This window comes from Hippocampus comes, unplaced genomic scaffold (genome assembly GCF_001891065.2).
Source record: "Hippocampus comes isolate QL1 unplaced genomic scaffold, H_comes_QL1_v1.1 scaffold255, whole genome shotgun sequence".
In the NCBI taxonomy this organism is placed as follows: Eukaryota; Metazoa; Chordata; class Actinopteri; order Syngnathiformes; family Syngnathidae; genus Hippocampus; species Hippocampus comes.
Window position 1 is genome coordinate 1,142,239 of NW_017806034.1, and position 24,159 is coordinate 1,166,397.

Here is a 24,159-nt window from a genome sequence, read left to right on the forward strand (position 1 = left end):
CATGGCAACAAAAAGTCTCATCGCAGACATCGTGAGATGAACTCAATAAAAGCTGACATTATTGTATGATGTCATATTTCTATATTCAAATCGTCCAAGAGAAAAGTTTGGGATTCCTGGTGCAGCACATTGAGGTTCAAACGTTCATAGACAGATTGAGGGGAAAAGAACTCAGTGGCTTGCATTCCAGAGGCGCCGTATTTTTAGGGACAGCTGTTTGAAATTTCCTCTTGGGGCTTTCACTGTTGGAGCTGGGCCAGGGCTCGGCTTCACTCGGAGCCATCGCCGCTTGGCACCAAGCAGTTTTGGTGCCACCAAGTGACACGTGAACTCGGTCCAAACATAGAAATAATAAAAGTAACACTTTGCGTGTTGTCTTGGTGTGCTACATCCAGGCTTGGTGTGGATTGTCTGGTACACACAACAACAAAAAAATGCAATTTTCAAACCTTTCCCACTCTACAAAATACCCCACATTTTCCCAATGTGTTCATTCCGGTGAAAATGTGAAGAGGTCACTGGCTTAACCTATAAAAATTGGCGCACTAACACCACCCAGAATCTTAGGGAAATTCAGTCCTTGTAGCCAAGCTTCACTTGGCAACGTAAGATTTGGTCGGCATGTCTAATTAGACCCACAAAAAAGTCTCAAGGACCAATCCCATAAAGCAAGGGGGAGGGGCACGGTTTGATGACTCCACATACAACACAAAAATCCAGTAATAGCTTGTAAATTATCACTTTTCAACATGAAATTTGGTATCAGCATACATCAGGAGTAGAGCTACAAAAAAAAATAGTTTCGAAAACCATGCTGGAAGAGGAACACAAAGTTTGCCATTGTGGTTTAATTCAAACATTTTCAGGTCATTTTGCCCATTTTGGAGTTTTGAAGATTCTGTCTGACTGCTGCCAAATTTGAAGCAAACTTAAAAGACTAACGGAGAAAGCAAAATGGAGATTTAGCTTTTGTCATTGTGCGTGAGTGTAGCATGGCGGCAAAATTTCATAACTTGACATAAAACAGGAAACTCTCGGAATAATTCAGATCATGAATTTGGGGAGGGGAATTCAGCTCTCAAAGCCAGTTTGACCTGACCACATGAATTTGGGTAGACAAGTCGACTATAAGTAGGCCCACCAAAAAAAACAAAACAAAAAAAAAAGTCTCAGAAAGCAATGTTCAAAAAGATGCAGCAAGTCAGCCGGTTTGTTTCAAAGCTTTTGGGTCACTTTGGCCATTTCCAGTGATCCTTCAAAAGTCAAACTCCTCCTGGACTTTTTTGCGCAATTGCAACAAAATTTTAAGGCTATTTTGCAGCCTACAGATGTCTTGCATCAATGACAGAATGTGTCCGTGTCTGTCCATAACCCTCGTTGGATGCATGTTAATACTCCCGCAACACTCCACTTATCGTACCGCCCAATAAGGCACCGCCGTGTCTCCTTACTGTACATAAAACACAACTTCAAGCTGTCTGAAGATGTGAACTCCCTCTCCCTCATATTTCAAAAGGCTGTAATAATCGTGCCGCTCTATATGAAGATGGTGAAATAAAATGAGTAGAACATTTCCAGCAGTAATAACCTCGGCGAACATTCGCCTTCTTCACATCACCGAGCTCGCTACGACGCTAATCAAGAACAGCCCACACGCCCTAAATCACTTGAAGAAAAAAAGCTACTTGGGGCCTGGCATGTTCAATTTTCCACCCGCCTCGCCTCATTTTTATTCCGAGGGTGATGCCTGGTGTCAAGGCGCGGCGCTTTCAATCCCACCCGGGACAAAAGGCGGCGGGAGGATGAGGAGGATGAAGAAGAGGAGGCGGGTTAGAGGTGTGAGAAGCTTCAAGCGTCTTTTGTGTCTGATAAACTCGACAGGCTGCGCAGTCGATGGATCGGTCGCCCGTGAACGAGGCCATTCCTTCTCGCGCTGAAACACAACCCGGTGCGCTTTCACCGCCCTCAAGACTCCTCTGATCATTGGATCGAATCAAATCGGATGCCAAAAACAGTTACGTTTCTGCCATAAAATACTCCAAATGTACAATTTTGGAATGAGTGGGCCTATTTATCATCTTAGACTGCTGACGTCTCATCATGGCGAGCCAATTTTCAGATCAACAAAGTGAGTTTTGTGGCCTAAACGGGTTGTGGTAGGAAGAGAAAGCAAAGCAGCAAGCGTTGAGGACTTTTTTTTTTTTTTTTTCTCCACGGTGAATCCTCCAAATGATGATCAAATCAAGCTATGCTCAGCCCGCATTAGAATGCGGAGACAAAATAGCTTCGCAAATTAGCTGCGGCCGCTCCAAAAGTATTGGAAGGGCAAGCACGGTCAATTCCTTTGTTTTTGTTGTGTCCTGAAAACGATGAATATGAAGTAATAAAGATGAATGGTGGACTGTAAATGGCTCGAGCGAAGAGGATCGTTGGAACAATATCTTTCACTTTGCGTGCTGTAAAAACACACACAAATGGAACATTTTCTGGGATTAGAAATTCATAGAAAAAGTTTCGTTTTTTTTAAAAAAAATTTTATTAAATTATAATTTGTCTTTGATGACACCAGAGGACCTCGAACAAAATTTCTCAAGTTTAGACGTTGACCTTGTGCGCACAGCGTATCAATGAATCTTCCAAATAATAGTAACAGAGAAAGTCTTCATTCTCCCTGTGCGTTATAAATCCTCAAGGCCAAGCGTGACGTGCTGTCGTTTGTGGACTCGTCTTTCTCACGTCACTTTCCACCTGTCATAAGTCATGAGAAGAGATCTGGATCAAACCAAAAAAAAAAAAAAAAGACACTTGGTCGTAACGGATGACAGAATACATTTGAGCGATGATTGCGGTTGGAAGGCGGCGGTGTAAAGATGTCACACGCGGTGGTTGTGCGTGTCAAGGTGGGATGCATTCAAGCAGACATCCATCAAGCAAGCAGGTGCCTGAAGTTGCTCCCCAAAAACAAAAACCCCCCAAAAAATGGATGCGATCACCTTCTTGTTGACATGTCAGAAACTTCATCCTTCATTTTTTGCAGCGTGGAAGCAACGGTCATGACCGCATTCATCAGCGCTGACATGTACAAAAAGGCCAGGTGACATTGTTGTTGTTTTTTTTGTTTTTTTTTGTCAGTTTCTGTATTTCAAAGCATGTCTCTGCTGACTTGCGCTGCTCACACCAACATCATGGCTGCAAATAGAGAGGACCTACGGTATTTTACACAGTTAGGCTACAATCACACTGCAGGGTCTGACGGCCAATTCGGATTTTTTGTCTTGTGTTGACTCACATCACAAAAACAAACGCGGCAACGAAAGCGAACGGAATGTTTGCGTGTAGTGAAACACATGGACACAAAGTACGACATCCGAATATTTTTGCGTCACCTTCTTTTCCCCACTGACCGTTTTCCGCTCCTTTCTCCGCCATTGATTTTCACGCGTCTGCGTTTTGTCGAACCACTGGAACATTTATCGCCTTTTGGTTCGACGACGTAGAGGTTAGCTCAGGGGTGCTCAACCTTTTTTGACCGAAGCTCTACTTTTGAAGCAACCAAGCCCCCATGATCGACACGTTAACATACGTTCACGCACACACGCACACACGTATGCCACGATGAGCAACGGCCCCTAACATCAACGAAACAGAAAAATAAACTGGATACAAGAGTGCGTGAGTTTGTGAAAAGGAACTTTATTTCATTTCAATTTTCAAATACTTTTTGGTGAAAATTAAACTGATAGGATGCTTAACCAACATTAAAATATATATTATAAATAACACGCACACAGACACACAATTTTTTTTATTTTTATTTTTTAATGCCCATTTGCCTCTACACCCCATGCGATCGACTTGGAACCAGTCCGCGGGCTACCGATTTGATCGCGATCGACTGACCGGGCGCCCCTGGGTTAGATGAACGTTACAGATGTCTTGATTTCACATGTAAATGCAACTGAAGAATTTCCATAATTTCGGCTAACAACCCAGGCTAAATTTAGCTCCTCCCTAATATACAAAAACTAAAGACATGGAAAAAAAAGCCATTTGATTATTAAGAATAATTTAAAAAAAAGACCAACTGATTAATTAACATATTCGAATAGTTGCAGCCCTAGAATCAGTGGGGAACTCACACACACACACACACACACACACACACACACACACACACACACACACACACACACACACACACACACACACACGTCTGACAGTTCAGATTGGATACAAAGTACATGTACGGATACACGCACGTGCACAAACGCGCGTTCGTGAGGTCTGTTATTTCCTGGCGTTACCGCGACATCTCTCTCAACGCCATCGATTTATTGTCGGCCGAGTGACATTGCAAAGAGGATGTGAGCGAGCAAGAGAGAGAGAGAGAGATAGAGCGAGAGAGAAATTGAGGTGACAAAGTGAAGGATAGGCGAGCGAAGGGTATTATTGATCTGGCGCAGACGTTTGTTATCGCGCCGTCGCACAGGAACGGATGGAAAGAAGTGGCAATGGGGCCTCTTCTCAATGTGCTGTTGCTATTCGATTAAAAAAAAAAAAAAAAAAAAAAGCCCATCAATTATTGAGCGTGAGAGGATGAAATGCAGCAGACGATTTTTGCCTCCGCCGAAGAGTTTGTACAAGTCTGGATGACGTGACCTAAAAAATAATGAAGCGATTGTGATGGCTGCATGTGGACAACGAATGTTAGAAATTTTCGGGAATAGGCGTCAAGAACTGCTTCGGGATAAATACATTGAGATGAGCAGACAGTTTTAAATCAGAGCATGAAGCTCGTTGAACTTGGATGGACACGATTAATCACGCTTGCTATTATTTCATCTTTCTAATCTTCAATCATTCATTATTCGACACAAACAAATTCCGCAAAAACTTTTTTTTTTTCTGTGCCGTCTGCTAGCCCGATAACTTTTTAAATTCCATTTATTGGAGAACAGATTCAAGTTGGAAACGATATTAAAACCCAAATCCTGTCTTGAAACTTTACTTTAAAACGCCAACAGGTGAAACCTTGCACAAAACCAACGCTTGCCTTGAAATCCTACTTTGAACCTTGAACCCAGGCTCGAGACCCTCATTTTGAATCGTAACATTGGAACCTTATTTTGGAACCCTAAACCTTCCGCCCTCCTCCTGTAACATCAGAGAGTTGATCTGGTAAGGCCTTCCTGAAATGTATGCCAACCTCCCAATATGGACCGATTGTCGTGTCGGCTTTGGTTGCACGCTAACCCCATTAGCGACAGGTACTACGTCATCTATTGACTTCTTTGTATCCGTCAGCCTCATCAGGAGCACCTCAGAGTTGAGCGCTAATCGAATGAATGTACGAGTGGATGAGTTTTGGATGACAGCACAGCCGATAAATAACCCCCCCGCCACACACACAGAAATAAAAACAGTGCAATTGGCGCGCGGAAGCTAACCTCGCATACGTTTGGCGACGCGCTATATGCGACGTGCCCCTTTTCAAAGGGAACCTCATCTGTCCGCCGCCAAATGAGGTTCCGCTCTCTGCTCCTTGTTGCCACGGCAACCGCTCGCCCAGTTGCCGCGTTATTAATCTGTAATCCCCCCGTTGTCGGAGTCACCTACCTGCCTACTGTGTCGCCACGGAGACGAGGATACCTCAGGGGAAAAAAAAAAAAACATCTGACAATCGCCCCCCCGGAACAGCCCCGTTGCCCCTTGAATGCCTACTCTGCGCATAGCAGCCGTTTCCATGGTGATACTGATGGTTATCACGCACACACCCCAACAGGTGAGTCCTAATCTTAAACCATCGTTGCAAAATATGTCAAATATGATTTCGTCAATATTTACTTGAATAGAGCACAAACATTCACACGTGCATAAAAGTGGCCTTGTGTACTAGTCTCTGTGTCGAGTTCTTGGGGTCTAGTCCTTCACGAGTAGTTCTAGTCAGGTCCTTACAGTTGCAGTCTTGAAGTCCTTGATCTTAGTGCATCTAGTATTTGGTATTCTATTATCAGCGTTCTAGTCCATTGTCTGTTGTCATTTTCTGGTTCTAAGAATCGTAGTCTTTGGTGCCTTGGTGCTCAGGTGTCATTGGCTCATACTTTAGGGTGGTAGTCTTTAGCACCAAGGCCTTAGTGTTCTCTTTGGTGTCCAGTTTTTGTTCTTTCGTCAGTGTGCTGCTCCTTCGTGCACTAGTATTCAGTGTCTAGTTTGTTTGTTATGTTCTCATTAATTATGTTTCAAGTGCTAGTGTCTAGTACTTTGCATTTTAGTATTTGAGTATCGGTGACTAGCCTTTGTGGTCGAGAATCATTGACTAGTTTTTGGTGACCTTGTATTAGGGTCTGAATCTTGGTGCTCTACTAAGAGTCTAGTTCTTAATGGACTAATTTTTAGCGTTTAATGTTCTAGTCTTCATTGTCTTGTTCGCAGTGTTAAAGACTTTAGAGTACAGGTGTCAAAACTCAAGGCCCGGGGGACAGTTCTGGCCCGACACATCATATGTGGACCGCGAAAGCAGCTCAAACTTGTCAACTTCCATGATCCTTTCTAAAATGTCTACCAAAATGTTTAATTCTCATATGTTACCAAACCCCTCATGATGGTAACTGAAACAACAGTACAATCAACAGTTATTCTTGACTTCTTTAGATGGTTTCAGTCTCCAAACGCTAACTCAAATGTGGCCCGCGCCAAAAATGAGTTTGACACCCCTGCTTTAGAGTATTGTAGTCTTAGGTGTCTAGTCCTGAACAACGCACACTCACCTAGCTTAACATTTCTTCGCTAAACCAGTCTGGAGATTAGAGTTTAGCATCTTCGTTGTCTCGTTCCCAATCTTAGTCTTCGGTTTCTAGCCCTTAATCTTTTCTGTGTTGGTAGACGTCTTGAGAATCAGTGACTAGTTTGTGATGTTGAAGTCTTTAGTGTCTAGGTCTTAGCGTTCCAGGTTTTTACTCTTCATTTTCCAGTTCTCATTATTCAAGTCTTTAGTGTGTTGTAGTCCAAGGTGACTCGTTCTTGATATTTTAGTAGTTACTGCGTTGCTCTTGCATTAGTGTAAAGTTCTTCCTTTTGTATTCTTGATTGTCATGTTCTATCAGACTCAAGGTCTCGGATTCGTATTATTTACTGTCATCTTCTAGTATCTTGCACATTGGAAGCGCTGTTATTGATGTGCGGTTTGAATGTTGGCTTCTAAAGGACCCTAATCTTATTGTTCCCAGAATCACAGCAGTTTAACAGTAGCCGTCATCACAGGCTATGAACTCAAACCGTGTCGATGACACAAACACACGCTGTCACTCTCGAGATAATAGAGTCCTTTTTAAACGGTGTCATTAAGATGCCGCCCACGTGATTAAAATGCCGGCCGGCTGCGGGAAATCTCCGCGGAAGTTTTCATTAGATTTGATTATACGGCCGAATTAAAATCCAATCTCATAAATTAAACAAAAAAAGCCTTGTGAGATTTGTCTGATTTCCCCGGCGATGCTGGAGATCTTTTCAGCACATAATTACGTCTTTCAACTAGGATTAGCCAAATTAAATAGAAAAAAAAAACCCCAAACAATGGAGCAAATGAAAAGCTGATGCACAAAAGAATAATGATGTTACTCTTCGTTTACACGCAGCATCATGCGACGGTGCGCAACATGCACAATATGGACAAAAGTATTGGGACACGTTTTAGCAGTTAGCCCTGTAGGTGTCCAAATACTATACGATCATTTTCCCAATACTTGGTTTACTCACTTCACATTTGCTCCATTTTCACTTCCTGTTTTTAGACCCCCAAATTTATGCGACAAAAATGTAATCGTCTCTCCTGTGTCGCTAATCCGAATAACTTCCTCGTACTCCTCCTCACCATCATCCTCATCCGCATAGTTCCCCCTGACAGCAGCTTGCGTTGTAATCCATTTACATGCTGGATAATCTCATTTTTCAACACGTCACTCAGCGACAGAATGACTGCAAACAGCAGTCGGAAAGTAAACGGTCCAACTGTTACTCAAGACTGCTCATTCCCTTTGGCCAAATGGCGTTATTTAGAAATTAGACAAAATAGTCGTGTGCAGATAACTTCAGATGCCGGGATGTGATTTCGCACTCACCAGTTCATGATTTTTTAACATTTATTTATTTTTATTAATTTTGGAGGTAATTTTGACGAAAATGTTTAATGTTAAAAAAAAAAGATTTTTCTTCCAAAACAAGACTGGAAATGTAAACACATACAGTGTATACAGGTACACACAGACACAAACAGAGCATATACATGGAGATGTACGTGTGTGTGCTTGCATCTATTTATTTTTTTCTCGTCTTCTCAGTAACCTCCCCCAACATTTTCACATCAAAGAACATGATGTGCGAATTGATCACAGAGTCATTAGCGGTGCATCGCTAACTAACAAGATGGCCGCAGCCGCCCCCCCTTGGACGGTAGAATATTTGAACAGTTGGCGTTTGAGCACTCGCAACACGTCGTCCTCTTCCCTCATCTCCCAGAATGCATCTGGATCGCCGCCAGCAAGCCCATTCAGAAAAATCGAGTTCATCCAGCTGTGACTCCAATTAAATCCTGCGGACTATTGTTTGGAAGCCTCCCCCCCCCCCAAAATAAATAAACATGAGCACGTTAAAATTACTAGTTGTCTTGAATGTACAAAACAATTATTTTAAAATAATTACTCAAAATTATCTTCAATCACAGGCGTCAAATTCATTTTTTGTCATAGGCCACGTTATACTGCCAAGACGTTGCGGCTTCTCTTGGAGGGCCATTATTGTGATCCCATGCGAATGTTTTATCTCCTTCATTTTGTTACATGTGAAAATTGTTTTTGTCTCCTATTCAGCTCACGGCAATTGCAAAGGTTGAATTGAGGCAAACAGCCTTTTTATTATTGTTTTTTTTTTTTTTCTGAAAACGTTCCAAAATGGACTAACACAATGACGCTATTAGGCTAACAATATTACGCTTCTGAAAAATCGCCTTTGATGTTTAAAAACAAATCACGGAGAGTGGAGTGCCACAGGAAGGTCACAGGCGTTTTCTCATGAACTATCACTGTTTGTTACCTACGCAGTACTCGAGCAGTTTGGCCATTCCTTGCCGCTAATCGGGGATATTTTCACAAATCAAAACCATTTGCGCCACAAATAACAGGCTTGTGGACCATGTTGATGGGGCTCCGTACGCCCATCTGGCCAGACCGACGGGTCTCGTTGGAGGTGAAAGTGCTAATTAAGTTCTGTGGAGAGAGCCGCCTCCGATCCCCGCAGCGCTTTTCCCAGCCTAGTTGTCGGTTGCCAGAGTGCATCACGACCAGACAAACGCGCCTGGAGAAAGGAAAAAGACAAGCAAGGTGTCCTCTACGTTTGGGTGTCTTGACCAGCGCAACAAGTTCCAACCCCATGACATCGCTAGGGTGTGGCCAGTTTGCTGATACCCCAAACTTCCCCTTAGTGGCCTCACCTTCATGTAACCTAGGGACCTCAAGAGCAGATAAAAACAGAGGGCTTGGGGAGCTTTAGGACAGCTGAGAGAATTGTGAGCAGCCTCCTTTCTATTATCCTCACAACCAAAAACAACAAACAGAAGTGCATATTTGTCAATTTATATTATAAACCTGATGGGGGGTGGGGGTAGGGGGTGATTAAACAAAGGTATTACGTTGGACATCTGTTTCAACAGACCTCTGTGTCCGAGTAAAAGTCATGACACCACACAATAGACACACACGACTGCATTAAGACAAAACCCTCGGTGCCAAATGGAAAGTGAGGCAATGCAAACCTCATTACATGTTTATTTGAAGATTATATCAACCAAATGATCTTTCCAGTTGTTACCAGCATGATTACACCGTGTGGGTGTTTATTATCTAAACGCAGTTGATTGGATTTTAATGAGAAAGCGAGGAATGATGGAGTAAATCATTAACTGTGGGTCCGGATCCAAAAGTGCGTTATGAAAGTCATCATCGGTGCCATCTTGTTTTCGTGTTATGCATCGAGGATTTAAGTTTTTACTTGCTTTTTTTGGTCAATATTTTGCTTTTATTCTACTTCCCGTACGTGTCCTAATACTTGCACGCTAGACTGTGTCCCGATACTTTTCACGTTTTCATTTTCGGTCGACATCCCAATACTTTTGTCCATAGTACACATGTAATGGCGCCAATTATTTCGTCATCCCTTTTCATTACTTGTTCATGCCCCATTAGTTTTGTCTGGATGTCACCTTTTTCACTTGTTAAAGTCCCAATTCTTTTATTGTCATTTTCCCGTGTCCCACATTTTCTTCACGTGTGTTCCACATCTTGTCTCGATTTTGTGTTTTCACAAACTCTCCCTTTGCTTCACTTCCTAAATGTGTCCCATTACTTTTGCGCATGTAACCTGATAAGTCGACTGTTTTGACATGCAAGGGGTGGTCGCGCGCATCCCACCCCAGTCCCCGATTTTCACAGGATATTCAAGCACTTCATAGCCCCGCCCATGCGTTCAGCGCCAGGCTAATTCTATGTCAATTAATTAGCATAAAAGAGCCAGCGCGTTGCCCGCCTGCTTCGCAACCCCACAATAACACCCCACCAGAGACCCTCCTCAACGCCAAGGTATGCAAATGTTAATTAGGAAATGATGCATCGCACGAGGCTTTAAAGTAATCACCTCCCCGGGGAGCGAGTTTTACTATAAAATTTGTCTCATGTTTACTAACAGACTTGTTGCCCACAGGGAATGTATGGAGCACACTGCAACAGTCATTCATTGAATTGATTAAGATCAGTTTAGTTGCCTGGGTCTTTTTTTTTTTTTTAAAGCAGATTTTGTACTTCAAAGTGTGTCCTCATTGACGTGCACTGCTTGCACGAACAACATGGCGGAACTGATCTCAAATCCACAGTGATGTAATTTGGTGTCATTTGTAGAATTTTGAAAAGCAAAATAATTGATAACATTTTGGAAAATGGGGCCATAAAATAATGGGTTCCATTTTCATGTCTCTGTGCAGAGGCGCGTCAGACCCGTTATTGGTAATTTTACAGGCGGACACATGTTGGCAGCTCTGTGAGAGGGAGGTCTGCACCACTGTGGGAGTGATCAGAACAGACTTCAATCACCGCCACTCAGTCTAAGTGGCTCGTTTCATTCCCTTGAAATGTGGCACACTTCTCACGTACTCAAGTCTCGACATGGTGGAAGCACATCTGCACTGTGAAGGTGGAGACTGCATACCCCGCCCCTTTCCCCAATGCCGATCATTCATATACCACCCATGGAATAATTTCTTAAATATAATAATGATTCAGGGGATTTGATGCCCGCTGTTGACATATTTATGAATGAAATACATCCGATCGTTTGTCTACCCCGAATCAATGTTTGACGTAGTCTGAGTAGATCTAAGGTTTATACCGACTATCTGACAGTCGTATCTCCAAGTAATTCCTTCTGGTGCGCCGGAAAGCCCAGGTTGGCGCAGACCGGTCTGCCAAATGAGCAAATGTGGAGCAAATATGAGATGCACCGCCTACGAAACGACAGTCCGATGTGCACAAGTAAGCACCATGAATGCTATCAGGGTGCAACAATGTGATTTACGAGGTAATATTCTTAATGTGCGAGCGGGACACTAGTTACCCATCAAAATCGAGTGTGCACCGAGAGACAAAAAGCATCAGCTGTCATCACTCCCCATCAATAATGGGGGATTATTGGCGCCCTATTGATGCGGCCTTGCATCAGCATTTCACTTAATTTAGATTATTTTTTAATATATTTCCATTTCCTTGAGGCGACGTGTGTGTGTGTGTGCTAATCCTCACATTAGGAAAAAAAAAAGTTGATTGCACCTTGAATGTAGAAATAAAATGAGATGTCCAATCTTTGTTGTTAAATGTCATCTTCCTCATGAAATGTCAGCAGCACAACCTTTGTGTCACCTAACATTTATGAATAGTGTGATGCACACACAACCGGGCTTATTATTGAAGAGGGTGAAATGAAGAACCCCCTCAGACACTGTCACTCAAAAGGCAGCATCATTTTTAATTTCTACGTTTGGAAAGCCCGCACTTGGTTAGATGAGGGACCGAATGAATTGGCGAGCAAGCATATTGGGCAGGCGGGCAAACATCAGGGGCTCTCATACAGTGCCGTGGGAAAGTATTTCAAAGCAGCGCTGACAAAACACCGATCTAAACTTTCTTTGACCTTTTTCACATAAAGAATAAGACACAAATACCCAGTCAAGGATGGTGAAAAGTTGTGTGACAAATGCATTTTCAACGTTGCATTTCTTTGAAGGTGGGCGCTGATTTACGTTGCTTTTGTTGTTAGCATAACAACGACGAAGGCACTTCCTCTTTGGAGAGGAAGCAGCCTGCACAGGCACACAGTCAGTAGAGTTCTTTTTGATAAGTCAAACGTTTTTTTTTTTTTTGGTGTCTTTTGTTTTGTTTTTGAAGTCGCATTGTCGACGTACAACAGCAGGAAACAGGACCGGCACATACACTCTTTTCTTTACAACTCGCCATTTCCTCTTGTTAGCTCACACACATAATCAACGTCATTTAACAATGACCACCTGGCTAACATTTTTGAAAAAAAAAAAAAAAGTATTAACGATCTTAAAGAGCTTCACTATGTAGACAGATTTAAATTTATAACTGGTATTGACAAACAAAATTGTGATGTTTACGAAAATGTATGTTAGGTTTGCTGAAGACGAAATCGTCTGATGTCTACTAAACTGCTGCTGATACGTTACTACGTTTTCGCGTGGTAACGCAATGTGTGACCAACAAGATGGAGGGGTCGCGGAGTTGTTGATGACGGACTGGCCAACAGAAAAAGAGGAGGCGCTACTTCCTGTAGCGTGATAACATTGTCCTCCTGCTGCGTGAACACTTCCTACGCCGCAAAACCCGGAGCTAATTTTAGCAAAGATAACACACGGCGAGCGACATGTGGTGTGTGTCCTTTAATGGCGACTTCTCAACAATCAAAATGGAGGTTAAGACTCACTCAAGGTGTCCTTTGGGAAGTCTTTAAAGACACAGACAGGAAGTAGGCACCAGTCACATCCAAGCGCCAACTCAGGCAGTTTTTTCAGTTTCAAAGCAAATGACCAATTACCATGCTAATGGGCTACTAGCCCAAAATAACGATCCTTTTATTACTTACTTGGAAAGCTAATTAGCATGAGCAACAAGGGCTGGGCGATTAATTTGTCTTGACAATTTTTTTAGAAGAATCTTAACGTTTTTCTGTGAGAGTCATTGGGGAATCTAAGAACAGATATTTACCCATACTACCAGTACTGATTTTTTAGAAATGTTCCTTTTAAAGAGGGACGCCCGGAACTAATTGAGGCATGACATCTATTCAAGTAGAGGCCACCATTTGAGGCAATACAGCGTTTGATTGATTTACTGACAATACCATCTCGACAAAGTGCAATTAAATTTGGTCCACTTCAAAGGTGAATTGACTCACCATGGTAACCTCCCCATTGGAGTGTCAATGTAACACAAATGGCAACAAGGTCCCTAACGCGGGATGTGCTTTAAATAAAAAAAAAAAAAAAGGAATATATTTTCACTCCATCTGCGCAATCTCAGCAGCCTCGTGGTGGCGGGTACAGGATGAACACACGCACATGCACACACAGATCGTGAAAGAGGACGCGCTCACACCCCGCTAACAACTTCACACTAGCCCACATGCTAAGGCCACACAAGGCTAATTCGATTCCGCGTTGTCAACGAGGTAACAGAATGATTCTCCTGGGTCGGGGGGACTCATCATACCCAAATTGTTTCACCAATGTGCGTAAAAATGGCCTACCCTAACCCTGCCACCCCCTGAAACACTAGTCTACTCTTGAAACCCTTACCTAAATTCCTAAATACAGTCAAACCTCGGTTTTCGTCCATAATCCATTCCAGAAGGCTGTTCGAAAACCGAAATTGTTCGAAAACCGAAACCACGCTCTCTTTAAAATAAAAATGTTTACTGAACACGTCTGCTCACAATGGAAAGCAACACGAGGAAGCGTCACTTTCTCGTGTAAGGAAGGCGAGAGGAGTCAAATGGTGCATTCAAGTGCACTCATTTTGTTTCGAGAACCAAAATTTGTTCGTCATCTGAGGCGTAAAAAACTCGAAATTTTTGGTCGAAAACCAAATTGGTCGAGAACCGAGACGTTCGAAAACCGAGGTTTGACTGTACCATTTTGAAACCTAAACCTCATTTTAAAACCTTCAGACCACCCTTTTAAATCCAAGTTTCTCTTGAAAACTGAATCTGAAATTCCATTCCTTTCTTGAAACCTGAATACTGTTTTAAACTCCTAACCCGACCCCCCCATCTTAGTTTGAAACCATAACCTGGTTTTAAAACCTTATATTGAAAGCCTATATCTTGAAACTCTAATCTTGTTTTAAACCCCCAATCCGAGTTTGACATTGTCATCTTGCTTTAAAATCCTGTTTTGAGTCCCCAATTTGATTTTGAAAACTTAATTTGAAACTCTAACCTTGATATCAAACCCTAATCCAATTCCTAAAAGATAGCGTCGTGTCCATGCTCAACCTTTAAGTAGTACAAATGCTTTGATACGATTTACATGTTGATGAATGTGAAGTCAGTCACCTCAAAGAGAAATTGTAAACGGATTAGGAATTGGGATTAGTTCAGAGCAGAAACCCCAAGTCATACATCTTCTCATTAACGTCAAATATAGACAGTAATAAATGTTTTTCATGGACATAATTGTCGCTCACAGAAACATTTTCTGTGCGAGCTCCAAACAACAACAGCTGCTTGCTTTAACTCGTCGCTTTTAAGTGGGAGCTCATTTGCATAACACTTTCACACCTTTGCGTGTACTCAAATAGGAAGTCAAAGCGGTTCAAAAGATAACATGGAGCGTTCGCCCTCCCTAATGTGTCTGCTGGATGCATTAAAAAAAAAACAATAATCTCTGTTAACACTTATTTTATTTTGCTGCAAAATGCTAAACATTTAACAATGGGAAAACTTGCTCTAAAAAAAAAAAAGTTTTTTAATGTAGCAACAATATACTACTTACACGTAATTGATTTTTTTTAATGCTGACATTTACGCTAATGTTAATCTTTTTCTTGGGAAAAGCAAAAACGCAATATTTGGTGACGGGATGCTAATCACTGAGGGCTAGCTAGTACATTGGCACAAAGTTACCATTTTTATTTACAACCGCTGGCATTTCCGGTTTCATTCTGTGACAAAAACGATAACAGAATATTTTGACTAAAAATAAAGATCAATATTTTGAGTCAAATGGTTTTCATTGGATAGCGGTGATACGCTAATCACTGAGACTAACCAACACATTAACATGTTTCCATATAGGCTAGTTTAAACGCCAGCATCGTTATTTTCCAACAAAACTGATCAACAATAAACAACATAACAGATTATTGATATTTTACTGAAACATTAAATCATTTTCATTGGCCAGCAAAAATTCACGAAAGGCTACCTAGCACATCAACATGAAGTTTCCATTCCATTCATTTATAAATGCTAACGTTTACACCATGCTATTTTGCAACAAAAATGCTTGACATTCAAACATTTGGCTTCATACAAGACAAGGTTGGAAAATGTCACAGCATTGCTGAACGATGCTAGCATGTTGCTATGACATGAAACCCGCTCACACGCACACAAATGCAGCGAGATTCCATCACACAATCACAAGAACACATGCTGCTTGGAACAGGCGATGAAAGAATTTGTTCTAAACTGCGACGGCAGCGATGACGACAATTGCGCGTCTGGCATTTTAGCTCCTTGTATGCTCGGTGCCGGGATCGTTTGATGATGTCTGGCTTGATCAAACGGCCACGTTTCTTCTGCTGTGCAATTGCCTGCCGTCTCCAGAGACTCGCTAATCTGTCATTGGACATGTTCATTAGCCCCTCTGTGTGTGTGTGTGTGTGTGTGTGTGTGTGTGTGTGTGTGTGATAACACAACAGGTATTTGTTCACACCGGGAATCCACAGGAAGCGGCGCATCACGTTGCCATATGACGAGATCAGGAAGAAGAGACTCAATTAACACACGTTTTGATCCCGGGGAAGCTCAGCGCTTTACAAACTAGGATCAAACCATTTCGGCGGCAGCGTGAGAAGCAACAGATGCCGGCAAACAAACATCAAACAACAAGGTTGACACTGTCAAGCTAACACACTGACAAAGATAAGCGGCAACTCGTGGCAAAAAAATAAAAAATAAACTAGAATAGGAGCAGCCTCGTGTAAAATGAAATCTTCACACAAGAACGCTAACAGAGCGTGTGCGATGAATGAGCGCGCCTTTCCTAACTTGATTCCGAGCGAGATGCGAGGGAATGTTTGACAGTAAAAAATAAACACAAAGACGTGATTTTATCGTAGGTTTGCAACTCAAAAAGTCAAATCAAACCTTGTGATTTAAACAACACATGAGCATGTGAAGAATGACAGCAAGGTTGTTAGCACCAAGCTAAACAACTGAGCAAGGTCTCGTGTTGCCATCACTTTCGAAACACAGTTTGCATAATTGCTGGTACCCTTAGGCAACATTAGCATCTTCATTAGCACCGCTGTCAGTGCGACTTTAAACAGAAACTAAACCCTAGATGTCAAAAGTATTTTTTTATTGTCTTCTTTCCTGTGAGCGACACTGCTAGCATAATTTCATAACAGTAATAATATAATGCATGTCAACCCAACAACAATAACGTGATGTTTAAGATAAACAGAAAATTGGAGCTGAGCCAGCGATAATCCTATCAATTATAATAATTCTACAATAATAGCAACAAAGTGCTCCAATTTAACAATTGTTCTATTTCTCCAGATAAACTGACGTTAATGTTTTGGTGCATCCTTTGTGTGCAAATCCAGCGTGTTGAAGCGTGATCAACAGTTGCCACGGTAACGCATATTCACTCGCATGTGATCTGAAACTCAATTTCATCACAGCACGTCCGAGATCATACCGTCTTTTGTTTGCCATGTGCAAATATCAAGAAGAAAGCAAATCCCCCTACATAATAATCACCAAAAATGAACTTAAAGGGCATATTTGCTTCAACTTAAAAAAAAAAAGGTGACACCTTATACAAACGCCACATTCAATTATTTTAAAATGAAATATGTTTTTGTCACATTTCTACATATTATTAAGGTTTATGTAATTAAATAATCCATAATTCATGCAAACAGCGTCGCCCTGGGGTAAAAAGGTCAATAAATTATGCAAAACGTATTCAAAGTTGCTCTTCGTTTGGACCAAAGCACAATCATCATTATTCAAATGAGCTGCCACTGGAGGCCAAAGCCAATGATTTAAAAAATTAAACTGATTCAAATGTTGTAATTGGGGTAGCAAGGCTCTTATTTGATGCAAAATCTTGAGTTGGACAAGGAATACTTTCAGTTCACTTTGTTAAAAGAATCCCCTCACCCCAGTTACATTTAGCGTTGCCGTTTGTGTCATGAGCATCACTGTTAGCAGAACTGTTAGCAACGCTTACAGCATCACTGTTAGTAAATTCTTAGTTAGGTTAATAGAAACGTCGTTAGCACCGAGTAGATAGAATTTGCAGTCGCCATTGAGAAATTCACCCATTCGCAGATTGTTTTTTTTGGGGTGGTACCTCTCGGAAACCCCTGTTCAGACTTTTTCTTTGCTCTGATCCCCAGTTTATTGACATTTTTTCCCCTCCCCAAAAAATTCCTGTGGCAATTATAAAGAAGCGACAATTATTTGTGGGTTTTTGCTATTTTTGTGGGATAGGAACCCAACCCAATCGCACGCCACTCATTTTTTGCTACGTTCTCAGCAATGTGGTTTGTACCATTTCTTTCCAATATTCTTTGCACCGGTCTTAGCATTTTTGTTAGCACTACAGTGATTTGGCTTTTTATTTTCTTTTTCAAGATTGTTAACCCCACCGCTACGATAAATGTTAGCGCTTATGTCAGCATAGTTTACTACCTTACAAGGACGGTATTTGGCTTATTCATCTTATTGGCTGGTAGAGGTCATGTGGTTTTATTGACATGTGGCGTCTATTTTGACTTCTGTTACCAAATACGGTCCATTGTGTTAGAAAGGTCGATTATATTGTTGAGGATTTATTAGCCATTTTGTTTTGTTTGACACATTTTTTTTTCAAAATGCATCTTCTTGCTCGCGCCTTGACATTTTGATGATGGAATTAAATGAGGGATGCTACTGCTAACAGATCCCAGAACTGGTCTCACCGGGTCTGTGTCAGTCAAAGACCAATTTCTGATTCTCGCTCCTGATGAATGATGGAGGTGAAGGGAGTTCAAGGCAGGGGGATGAAAAAGTTTGAGGGGGGGTTCAAGGGGTGTCTGATGAGCTCCAAACAGGTTTCTCCTCTGGGAAGGTTATCACTGGAGCTATTCCAGAAAAAAAAAATTACTATATGCTGCTCGGTTATCCATCATGCCGCAAGCAGGAGATTCATCGCCAGGAATTAGGAGAGCGGACCTGGACATCTTTAGCATGGGCGTGGGAGGGGGAAGCACATCGACAACGTTTGAGGTTTCCGTCACTGAATTTCATCATCACAAGATCTCAGTGTGGACCAGGACAGCATCGCTGTTTGTAATAAATCAGTTTGAATTTGCAGGTTAGATAAGACACGCATGTTTGATGGATTGCGGCCTGCACTGTATGCTGGCTTTATCTGATCCACTGCGCGAGCTGGAATGGATCACGCCGAGGGGAGGGAAATGGATTTCTTCCACTTGTAGAAAAGGATTCATGGCATCCACAGGCTGAATTTAATTACTATTCAATTGGCGTAGTAATAGCAAACCGATGGTAAAAATATTGCAAAAATGACAACACTTCTATCCAGGCAAAAAAAACAAAAAAAAAATGCTAGGAATTATGCCAACAATAGCAACCGGTTAAATGCAGAGGTTTGTCATTTCGATTAAATAATTCAGGCCAACTATTTCCATGTGATGTGATCGATTTCAATCAGGTTGGTATATGTGCCATTACATTTAATCAGGACAGCCATTTTACAGACGTGCAGAATTAGTATACCGATTTGCCCTGTTTATTAAGGTTGAGGCATTCGGTGAGCCTTTTTTTTGGGTTAAAAATGAAATCGGAACTCAATTAATCAGAACACAAGGCTCCACGGAAACCCGGTTATTAATTCTAGAACAAATGCAATCCATTACACTCCCAGTGATGCTACACATAGTCCCAAAAATGATACCAGAAGTGATGCTAACAATTCTGCTAGCGAGCACAGATACAAAAATGAATATGTTAAGACTTGCGTTAGCGCCTGGTTGTTAGCGTTAGCAATCGGGGCTACATTGTGGAGCTGTCATATAGTTCACATTCTGGATAGATTTTCCTAGTTTTCATGGGGTCTTTGATGGAAAGCTAGTTTCAAAAGGTGGAATTGCATCTTTTATCATACACATTCAGTACGTTGGGCACATTCCATGCGCAGTCATGCGTCAGTCTGGCTGGCTTTGTGTCTTTTTGGCACACTGGCACACTGACATATTGAATACAGTACAATGGAATAGAATGAATTGCCTCCGGGCCCGACATAAAGCGAGATGAAGTCAGCGACCCCGGTGGCTTGAGGCCGCTTTAATTGAGTCTTTCTTTCCCTGAACGTGAAGCCGAAAGAGCCGCGAGACAAATGAAAATGCCTGAAAAGAGATTGTCTCCATAAACAAGCTGCTGTGTTAGCTTTTAACACACTTGTTAATCAGTGAAATATACCTTTACAGCCACGGCAGGCTTACATTTTATTCGGTTCACGAGCTCATCATATGCATTATGGAAGAAGTCAGCAGACGTTCGCTCGAGGACGAAAAGCCAAAGGCAATTAAAAAGCTTGTTAAAATGTGACGTCTTCAATACTAAACCTACCTACAGTTTATTGCATGACCTTTTCTGCTAGACATGCGATTCATTTATGAAACCATTATTTCATTTTGTCATGTCTTCATTCGTTATTTTCTTGTATTGGATATACAGGATTCCATTTATTTAATTGAATTTTTTTATTTTGTCACATTTACATTTATTTGATATTTAATTTACTTGTATAGTGATGCTATTTTACGAATAATATTTATGATTACACTGGTAAACACATTTTTCAAAATATTTTAATGCGATTGTTGCTTTTTCTTTTTGCCCTAATTCAAATTCGGCCCTCAATTTTACATCAGGTTTTCATCATCATAAATAAATAATACAGTTAGATATTGAGAAATATTTAGGAAATTAAGGTTCGGGTTCAGCAACAGGTGGATGTTTTTCCTGAAAAGTCATAGCTCTAAATTACATTTATTATAATTTATTTTTGTCCCATTTTGACTATAGAAATACTGTATTTCCATTGGATCTCAATACTGTAGCTAGCGTACCTAATGACGTGTCCCGCGAGTGTCCATGAAGGTGAAGTTGAAGGTGAGTGGAGGTGCAGTAATCCTTGCGGGTGCGCTGTTGGTGTCTGTGGCTCGTCAGGTAGGTTAACACCTCACTGTGAGCCCCCACCAGCAACATGGCGGAAGGATGTGAGCGTCTAGAATGAGGCCTGGAGAGCCCGAATCAAAAAGTCAGTGAGGATTTGAGGGGGGATTTGCAGCATCCCGCTTGCACGCGCTGCCTTCACCTTGACATTAGCGGTTGCTTGGCAACAACAGCAACAACCACACAATTGACCAATGAAAAGCCAAACTTGGGCTGTGTTGGGGATCACTCACTAATGACTTCTAAAGCTGACTAAAAATTCCAATCAAAGTTTGGCCAGTTATTAGCGACGAATTGGTTATGATTCCACATGAAGCAATCACAATAAGGAGGGTTGTTATATCGTGGATTACAAAAGCCCATTTGTGCCAGTATTAAATCAGTAAACACACCTTGGAAAAGGAGGGGGGAAAAACAGGAAAGGCAAAGCAACATCCCCCCCCCAAAAATTTGAAGATACTAAGTCATAATTACAAGAAACTAAATTTAAATTGTAACTTAGCCACAATGATAGTCTCTCAGAACTATGATTTAAGGACCGTAAGCATCAAGATGGCCCACATTTCACTAACAAGCTCACTTTATGGATGTTTTCCTTTGGAAAATGAAACTAGGATTCATTTTCAATATCATCAAACAGACCGTTATGGAGCAATCTGGTAATAACCGGTTGTGCCTGGAACGCTCCTTTTCCATCCCCCACGGTCGATTTGCTACCACATTTTCGTGTGACGACAGTTCCAGAAGTGGACACAAAATTCATGATATAGCCGCTGTGAGTGAAGGAATGTACGACTCAACATATACTGCATTATTGCTGTTGGGTGGAACACTGTCCCCCAAATCCAAAATGCAGACCTTACGGGGGGGAACCCACCCACACACCCACACACCCACACACACGTGTAACATGTAACATGACAGATCATAATTTTGTGTTTTATAATAATATAAACCAAATCACACCTAGCAATTTAGGAAAAGTAGACAGCATGCTTTTCCAAACTACATTAACAATACTATAAACCACAGGTGTCAAACTCAAGGCTCGGGGGCCAGATCTGGCCCATCACATCATTTTATGTGGCCTGTAAAAGCAAATCAAACATGTCAACTTCTACCATGATTGCTAAAATCTGGACCAAAATTCCAATTTCTTATATGTAATAAATAAGAGAGATATTGTAAGCATTTTCTCTCATGTACAGTAACGTAAACAATCGTTGAATCAAACATTATTCTTGACTTCTTTAAATGCTTTCACAGTCATAACGGCCCTCCAAGGAAAACGGTCACTTCAATGTGGCCCCGCGACAAAAATGAGTTTGACACCCCTGCTATAGACAAAGCTGAGGTTAGCATTAGCATTTTAGCTTGACCCTCGGCAAGCGTTCCAGTTTCCCATCTGGCACCATTGCTAAAATGCCCAACACTGGTGTCAAAACAGTCGTTAACTTCCATCCATCCATTCATTCTGTGCACCACTTATCAAGCAATCGCCCCTTTCAAACCATCACTCGCAAACTCTTTTTCAAAGAAATAAGCAGTAGAACACTGTACATATAGTAACATACATGTAGGAGGCAGAAAGAAATCTGCATGCCCTTACCTTATCATGCCGCACAACTTGCTTGCGCCAAATGAGGAAATAGCCGGAGCTTATCACTTCTCCGATGTTTAAGAGCATTTACAGATTTGTTCTCAAGCTATTTTCACTTTAAATGAGTTCATTCTGCATCAAAATGATAGACCAAGTGAGGACGGACGCCTGAGCCACCACGGGGAAATGTGCTCTTCGACCACCTTTGACATCCGTAGACTCAAACAGAGTCAAACTATTTGAAATCAGGACTAAAATGATGATTACGTGTATTTTTTAGATTTTCTTCTGCAGCCATCACTTTTAAGTCCGCACCTCTAAAATAAGTGAGAACTTTCAGACCGTTCGAGAGGACCTTTGCTCAGTGTATGATTGCTGATTTGAAACACCTGTGCATCCAGGTGCGACTTGATCACTAACATTCACTCAGTCAAAAATGTCACGTATGGGAAATAGGAAAGTAGTAGATTGTTAGTGCTACAGACTGCAATAGAGCGAACACAAACGCATTTAAAAAAAAAATCATCTGCAAACCAAATATTTTGAAGTGTAATGTTGGAAATATTAAAATGTGAGGTAAAAGGTAGCCCGGGTCAACGCTAGTTAGCATGCTAGGCAGCTAAAAAATTGCTTTGCTGAAAGGTCATTCAATAGGTGCAGCTTTAATCTCTTAAGTTATGGGGTCGTGACCCGGGGGGGAGGCGGACATCAAAGTAGCATCGGGGAGCTTGCACCGGGCGGATGCGCACCTCCCATATAAGGGCGATGTAATATCAGAGTGGCGCTGACCCCTTTTCACCCTGACATCCCTGTGCGAGCGCCTTTCATTTTGACGGCCATCAAAGCGGACGCCGGTGATGGAGTGCCTCCTAATTCTCGGGGAGGCTTTGTCATGGAAAGAGGAGACGGCTTTGGGATGCTTCCACAGGAGCACCACTGTTAGCTCATTATCCAAAATGTTAACATCCTCGTATCCATCTGTATTTAAAATGCTGCAGGCATTCACTACGGTAGAAAATTGCTAGAACTGGTAGAGAGAGATGCATAGAAGGATGAAAATGAGAGTACAGTACAGAACATCATCCCAACAGGTTTGGTGCACCTGCACATACACACAATCTTGTTTTGTTATTTTATATATCACCTGTACATGTGCAGCTGCAGATAGATGCTCTTATTTGGATGGGACCGGGCTGTGGACTGCATGTCAAACAGCAGAGGCCGATAAGAGGAAAATGGAATGTGCTGTGAGCAGATGGAATCGAAATAAACATATGTTACGGGCACATTTCGGTTCACTCTTGCCAAGTTGAGAACATCAGGAAGTTATTTTCTGCATTATCTGTCTCTGTTCAGCAATTGTAAGAAGACATGATTTAAGTACGTACACGACCAGAATGTAGGCACATTAGCATGTACAATAAGTGAATGGCATGCTAGTCAAAAAGTACGCTGTTGAAAAATAAGATCGATAGCCCAAAGTAAGTAAGTAGGAATAAAGGTATCGGTACGTCCAAGAAAACACGTCCCTTAGCATGAAGGCAGAAAGAACTTGACTCAAATTGAAGTCATGTTACAAAGTTTGCTAGCAAGAAAGTATAAGTGTGAAAGGGCAATGTGTAGGAAGAACAAATAGCGCGCTAACAAATGTGAAGAAAGCAAAAGACTAAGTATGCACACTATCCATTAGCAAGTTTTAGCTAGTTCACAAGTTTTAGCTAGTTAGTCGTTAAGTACGTATGTTGGTTCTTATGGTAATTTTCCACTGTGCTTCCATCACTATGTACATGTGTTGGCAAGTACATCTTCTCCTGAGTGCTTAAGTTAAACAAGGCGCGCAGCTACGCCTTTCTCTGGCTGTGTAGCTTCGCAATTTACTCACCTTCATGGGAGATCCCCACCATAGGTGGAGCAACCTAAAATGTGGCCATTGCCTGGCAAAACTGGCCTTTCTTGCCATC

General features: G+C 41.7%; 1 long non-coding RNA gene across 1 annotated transcript; it reads right to left on the reverse strand.

Annotated features, from left to right (window-relative positions):
• Positions 1 to 2,576: 2,576 nt before the first annotated feature.
• Positions 2,577 to 22,596, reverse strand: LOC109529539 (uncharacterized). Its single transcript, XR_002170854.1, has 3 exons — positions 22,208 to 22,596; positions 20,493 to 20,662; positions 2,577 to 2,748 (listed from the first exon to the last, which is right to left on the reverse strand). It is a non-coding gene; the product is annotated as an uncharacterized LOC109529539 (long non-coding RNA).
• Positions 22,597 to 24,159: the final 1,563 nt, after the last annotated feature.